General features: G+C 35.0%; 1 pseudogene; it reads right to left on the reverse strand.

Annotated features, from left to right (window-relative positions):
• The window catches only part of LOC107666332 (chromodomain-helicase-DNA-binding protein 4-like), a 77,831-nt pseudogene that overhangs the window by 46,856 nt on the left and 23,894 nt on the right, over nt 1–7,081 (reverse strand).

The raw sequence follows: 7,081 nt of genomic DNA on the forward strand, positions 1-7,081 counted from the left end.
AGTAATGCCCTGCACCCTTCAAAGAACACACTTCAAGGGCTCTGCCCTTCGAAGGGAGTAGGGCATAGGGATGCTCACTTCTGTTTGGAAGTCGCCCCATGTCTCTTGTATCACCGCAGAGGCGCGGATGCGCTCTCTCGTTTCATTCAAATGCAGCTTGCCGTCTTGCGTCTCAGTTTTTGATTGTATTGAAAATGAAATCAGAGGAATTTAGTTTTAATTGTTTAAAACATTAATCTCAATTCAATATTTCATGTCCCCGTATTTATATATTATTATAGGTAAACAAAAAAAATCTGTGTAATAAGTTAACTATGAATATACAATACATTATCCCTTAAATGTCAACCTTATAGTTTGAACGTTCGTTCGTCTTTGCTCAAAGCCACTTGCTGCAAACCTTTCTTTGCGGAAGCTTTGCGTTAAACAAGTGAGATAACGAAATATTTAATCTCTAATCAATATTTTTTGTCCAATTATTTGCCCAGTTAGTTTTGGTATTGAGTTAAAAGTTACCTTGCATTCGCTATATAACAGTGGGTGGTGGTCACGAAGATGACTGAGCAAATTTGATGCGTTTCCCCCTTTTGCAGCTACTTTCTTCTTGCAAGATCGGCAGACAGGGTGACCGTCCTCGATTAAATTGCCTTCAGGACTCTTGTAAAAGCCAAAATACGACCAGACCACCGATTTGGTCCTCTTAGATGGCTGAAAAATCTCCCGAGCGCTGTCACTGCCTTCCGCCATTTCCTCTCGTGCAAAAAACAACAACAACAACATTGCATGCTGCTTCTGCGTCAGACTGATGCTGGCTGGACAGGATTTACCGCGAGTTTTCAAAATTGCGATAATCAAACACGGTTTTGATGATAATTAAATTTTAAACGGTAATACTAACCGTCAGGGCATTTTATCGTGATTTATCGTAATACCGGTAATCGTTCCATCCCTATCTACTAGACTTCACGGCACTCTGTAGGAGTGTTTTGTTTGGTTTTTGGCAAAATACTGATAATGTCAAATCGCACATCGCTAAAACAGCAATTACGATATTATCGCAGACGATATATATCGCACACCCTGCACCACTGTCTTTTTGGCTAATTTGTGCAAAACCTTTTGCTAAACTGTCAGCTTCATTTTAACCACCAATGTAACGATGCAAGTATTTAGCTTACCTCTACATGCTTGCGAAGGGTTGATGTCGAGATTTTATAAGCTGCTAGTTTGGTCTCCCTAGGCGAACACAGCTTACACTGCATAATAGAGCTTAAATATGGCCAGGGCTTCACTTCATTTCCTTCGAGTTCAACTTAAGCAGAATACGACGGGGTTTCGTTTTCAGCTGGGTCTGCACCACTAACGCCTGTCTTGTCCGTCTGCATTTTTCTTATGATTTTAGCGCCAGTTTGCTTACTGCAGTAGTTTCCAGTGGCCGATTTTTTGTTTTTACTCAGTAATTAATGCGCTTTAAAATGTAGCGAAGTACAATACTTCAAACAAAATATACTTAAGTAAAAGTAAAATTACAGATAAAAAAAAAAATACTTTAAAAAGTAGAAGTACACAAAAAAGCTACTCAATTACAGTAACGCGAGTAAATGTAATTAGTTACTTTCCACCTCTGGCAGAATGTCACTTCACTTTTAAAAAATTGTGACAAATAAATATATGACGATTGTATAGTAGAATGTACTTCTCGAAGTAATGATACAATTAAAACTTTATGAAATATAACATTTTTCTTTAGTTTTGTTTGCAAAAAAAAATTTAAAAATTATTTTGATTATGTTTTTAAAAAAATCATTAGACTGTTAATGTTTTATGCCTTCATTTGATTCCCACCATTTTTGATTATAAATTTGTATTAAATCATAAATACAGAAAAATTTAAACAGCCACAGAATTTTGGGAGGGGGGAAAAATACACAGGGCCCTATTTTTGTAAAAAACAAAAATTAAAAATAAATAATAACAATACATTATAAAATTGTTAAAACTGCATGAACTCAATTGATTAGACATACAGTTCTGATTAGTAAAAATTAACTAACCATTACAACTAAATTAAAAAGGAAAACAGAATTAGGGAAAATAAAATAAAAACCTGGGGGAGGGGGGGTTAATTTTGGCATTAAAAAAAATTGTTTTTAAACTTAAATTGTTAAACTATACAAGATTTCAATTAATTAGAAAGGATTTTTACTTAAGGTTTAATTTAACCATTAAAGCAATCTTAAAGCGATCAAACAATCCAGAAAAACTGTGATGCAAAATCAATCCAGAAAAATTAAAATTGAAAAAATGTAACTTGAGAAAAAAATAAAACTGATTTCATAGGGCTCTATGAAAGTAATGTGCCTCAAATGCATTTTTATTTTTAGGGGAGGATATCTAATTTCATGATCACTTCACTCTAGGCTTTCCAAATATTCCTCAGGGTTTTAGTACGTTCAAAATACAAGGTTTTACTAACTAAATAGTCTTTGGTCCCTTAAATTGTTCTCTGAAAGGATTATGACAGATATAAGGTGTTACCTTGGCCTGTTTAAGCCTAATAATATTCACAAGCACTGTTAGACAGAGAACACAAGATTCTCACCTTTTTTCGTCTTCTTTTTGGGCTTCTTTTTAGTGCTGCTGCGACTACTGCGGCCATTTGATCCATTCGAAACAGACACACTGTTCATACTGCCATCATCAAAGTCACTGTCCACGTCAACATCATCCTCTTCACTCTATAAAAGAGAATTTGAAATAAAAAGCAGAGAGAAATACACAGTCTGATAAATTACCAGATAATTACTTGGATGTCATCAGCGAGATACTATGTCTAAAATTAGAGCAGAGTGAAGAAAAAACATCTTTCATGGAAAAAGGTTAAAGGATGAGTGCAAAGGCAAGCTAGAGAAAAGGAAGGAGAAAAAAGTAGAACTGAAGTCCTTACAGATGAGCGTTTCCTCTTGCTGTTGAAGCCTCCTAGTTTGATCTTCAGAGGAGCAACCTTTTTGGTCTTCACCTTCTTCTCTTGAGGTTTGGGTGCGGGTTTGGACTTCTTGCGTGCATTGGGCCCTGAAATGCGCAGGAATTAGCATCATCTTCCCATGCAGCAAGCAAAAATTTAGTGGCTAAGAAGTCCTACATCACAAATAAACACTGTTAGCATGTAAAATCATATAAAGTATCTTGTTTTATTGGATTTCTGAAGGATCATGTGACACTGAAGACTGGAGTAATGATGCTGAAAATTAAACTTTGCATCACAGGAATAAATTACATTTAAAAAAAAATAATCAAATAGAAAACAGCCATTTAAACTGTAATAACATTTCACACAAACGTCACTGCTGGGGAAAACAGTTGCTTCGCAGGCAGTCACTCACATGGTGAAAAAACAAATCATAAAAACACAAATGAAAAGAACTGAAACAACTTTGCACTCACCCTTGCCCTCTTTTGTCTTGGCCTTGCGTATGGGAGCTGCTGGTGTGGACTCGGCACTGATTTGGGCTGTGGGCGCAGGGACTGGACTTTCTGCTGCAGTTTCAACTGATACAGAGGCACTAGCGGCCACCAGGGCTGTGGTGGCAGCAGCCGAACCCCGAAGAGGGTTGTTAGTGCTGAACTCCCTCCACTTCGCTCCCAGAACCATCATCATTTTGGAAACGGCGATTTTGGGGTTCTTGGCAGCGATCAGAGGCCTGTGAGATTGTAGGGAGGACATCATGGTTAAAATTTGGTGGAAATCTATTTAAATCAATGATTTTGTTGCCATCATTTCTATGTTGGTCTAAAGCCAACAATATTAGGGATGCACCGAAATGAAAATTCTTGTCCGAAACCGAAGCAGAACAAAATGAAACACTGGGCCGAAGGCCGAACACGGTTTTTCACGTTTTTCCCCCCATTTTGCCAATTTTTTTTACCATCGCATAAATTAAATAGCCAAAATGTGCTTTTTACTGTTTTGTCTTGCTTTTCAAAGAAAAAAATAATTTACTGTTTTGTCTTGCTTTTCAAAGAAACAAATAATTTATAAAACAACAATTTAAAAATATTTACTTAACACTGAACATTTTTTAGCATTCTAGCAGACATTATACCAATAAAACACAACTTCACTTAAAATTAATAAGTTAGTAAAATAATATTTTTTGGCCATTTTTTAGACCCCCTTCTTGAATCAGGCATGTATTTTTGCCTTACAAATAAATGCAACCTTGCTGAGCAGAAGAGACTTCTTTTAAAACATTTGAAAATATTATAGATCCTAGTCTGAACACTATGTGTAAATGTTACAATAAATGTTTTAATAGAGCTGTTGTAATTATTATTTTCATTATTATTTTATTTTACAGAGCAACAGTAAAATTACAATAATAACATTTATTAATGTTGACGGAGTTCTTGCTTTTTCTCAACTTTTATTTTGGCAGAAACCCGAAGACATGCGATGCAGTACTAAACAGTCTCTCGCCGACGGTGCTTGTAATGATTTTTGCATCTTTCTCGGACAGCTGTTTCCACACTACCGTCATGTTTGCTGCATTAGCGTGCGCCTCTATTTGATCGCGTCACGTCATTGTTCGGTACAATTTATTCTGTCTTTTCGCTTATTCGGCCGAACACCGAAAGAGCTTTTTTTGCTATTTTCGGCCAAATAATTTCGGTTGCCGAACATTCGGTGCATCCCTAAACAATATATTCCATACCTGCACATATTAACATCATGCAACGCTCCAAACAAGTCAAGTCAAACAAGTCAAGTTAGTCAACCTTTATTTATATAGCACTTTATTCGATACAGATTGTTTCAAAGTAGCTTCACAGTAATAAACAAGAAAATACCAGGATCAACGATGTAAGCTTCTTAAAATATGAGACAAAGCAGCTCTAAAAAAGACTTTATTCCACTCAAGTCAGTACAGTGTTGAGCTGACTTAGTTCAGTTGAATAACTGTGTGAAGTTCATAAACTATGAAACATTCAGCTTAAAAAGCAGCTCTACATAAGACCATGGTGTAATTTTTCAGCTCAAGCTTTGTTCTCATGCGATAGTGTCACTACAGTCAAATCAGTAATATAGTTCACCCAAATAGTAGCAATTGAATTCCATAGTATTTTCCCCCATATTATAAGTCAATGGCTACAGTCAACTGTTTGGTTACCAACATTCTTCAAAATATCTTTAGTGTTCAACAGAGAAAAGAAACTCATACAGGTCTGGAAAAACTTGAGGGTGAGTAAATGACAATTAAAATGAACTATCCCTTTAAGTGTTTTTTAAACTCCAACTAAGCAAGCCAAAGGTGACAATGGAAAGCAAAAAAACAACTACAGCAACAGTTAGCTGCAGAGACCACAGTGCAGGTGCTTCACTCGCATTTGCGACTAAAAATAGATGTGTGCGAACTATAAAATGTATTTAGGAGCACATGTGCGAATTAAGCGAAAACCCTCCATGCGAGTTTTCTTAAATTTAATGTCATAAGTCTTCAATAAATTAAATGGTAAAACATACATCTTAATGATCATTTCAAGACGTCTTATATTTTGGGGATGGAAAAATTGCGATAAAGCCTATTGATTATTAAACTTCAAAAGTATATGAATTAATTTTAAAATGTGCACTGCACGCTGCAGTGTCTCAAGGCGGCGCTGTTGCGTGTTCTACAGGCTCGCGCAACAGTGCTTCAGACTGCTTCAAAGTGATTCTCAATCAATGAATAGAGCACATTTATGCCAAGCGATTGATTATGACCTCGAGTTGAATTATGACAATGTCTACTTTGTGACCTTTATATAATACGTTTTAGACAGTTGTAAGAATGCATATTTTCTCTCTCATCTGACAGATCAAGCCCGCAATAGTATAGACATTTCAAAATAAGAGTCCTGGTGTATGTTGGGCTTGTTTATAATTAAAAGTCACTTAAGTTTTTTTTTTTCTTTTCTGGCCATTATTAGTATTTTGGTTACATAATAAATTGGATTTAATTTAATTTCCATTTAATTCATAGTAAACTATTGTAGTTTCTGCAGGGCTCCAGACTCATTCTTCCCACTGGTCGCTCTTTTGCGACTAACTTTCTCAGTTGGTCACATGAACAAGATTTGGTCGCAATTGTTTTTTGTTTTTTTTGCTACAACATGGGATTAATCAATGCATGCTGATGAACTTTTATCATAGTTTATAGTTATATGAAAACGAAAGTGGTTAACATTCAACCCCTTCTTTTTCATCATTAAAAGTACTCTTAGAAATGTGTAAACAACAGATTTAAACAGACGTCTCCAGCATGATGAAAAAATGAACAGAGGGCTTCAGTCGTGAAACTCCAAATGAAATCCAAATTTCTATGAAATCCTTTTTTAAAGCAAAAGTAAAGTGCAACAGAGTGCAAGAAGCAAGTGTCCGTCTCATAGTCCAAATCACTGAAATCAAAGTTCAGTATTATAGTGTAAGAATGATAACATATCCACGTGTTAGTCTACTAATATTAAAATTATAATCAAAAAACACTTTTTAAAGGAGTATTTACCAGAAATGTTATTTACCAGAATTTATTTAGGAGAAAAATGTAAATGTGCAGTATTTCTGAAAAAATAAAATAAAATAAAATAAATAAATAAATAAAATCAATTAATCGGAGATGCTTCCTATAATTATAATAATTTTTTTTGTGGTAATAAAAATAGATGTAAGTGAACAATAGCCTTTAAAATTACTTAAAATACATATATAAAAAGCAAGAAATCATATGGTTTTATTGAACAAAACTGTTAAAATACATAATGTATTATAAACAATAGAGCTAATGTACAGTACGTATTACAACAAAGGCCTGCAGAGGGTGCCAACGGCCTGATGATGATTTTTTACACATTGCTGTGCGATCTAATACTTGTTTAATATTGACCAAGCACCATTTCATTCAAATTACCACTTAACACTTAATCTTTTGCCATTTGTTTAGGACAGAAATGCTATATCCACTGTAATTAAAAGAATATGTGGACAGTGGACATCGTAAACTCAGAGTGAGGGTTTGAGCTTTTATTTTGAAACCGCGATGTATTC

Source organism: Sinocyclocheilus anshuiensis, unplaced genomic scaffold, assembly GCF_001515605.1.
Source record: "Sinocyclocheilus anshuiensis isolate Anshui unplaced genomic scaffold, SAMN03320099.WGS_v1.1 scaffold868, whole genome shotgun sequence".
Classification (NCBI taxonomy): domain Eukaryota; kingdom Metazoa; phylum Chordata; class Actinopteri; order Cypriniformes; family Cyprinidae; genus Sinocyclocheilus; species Sinocyclocheilus anshuiensis.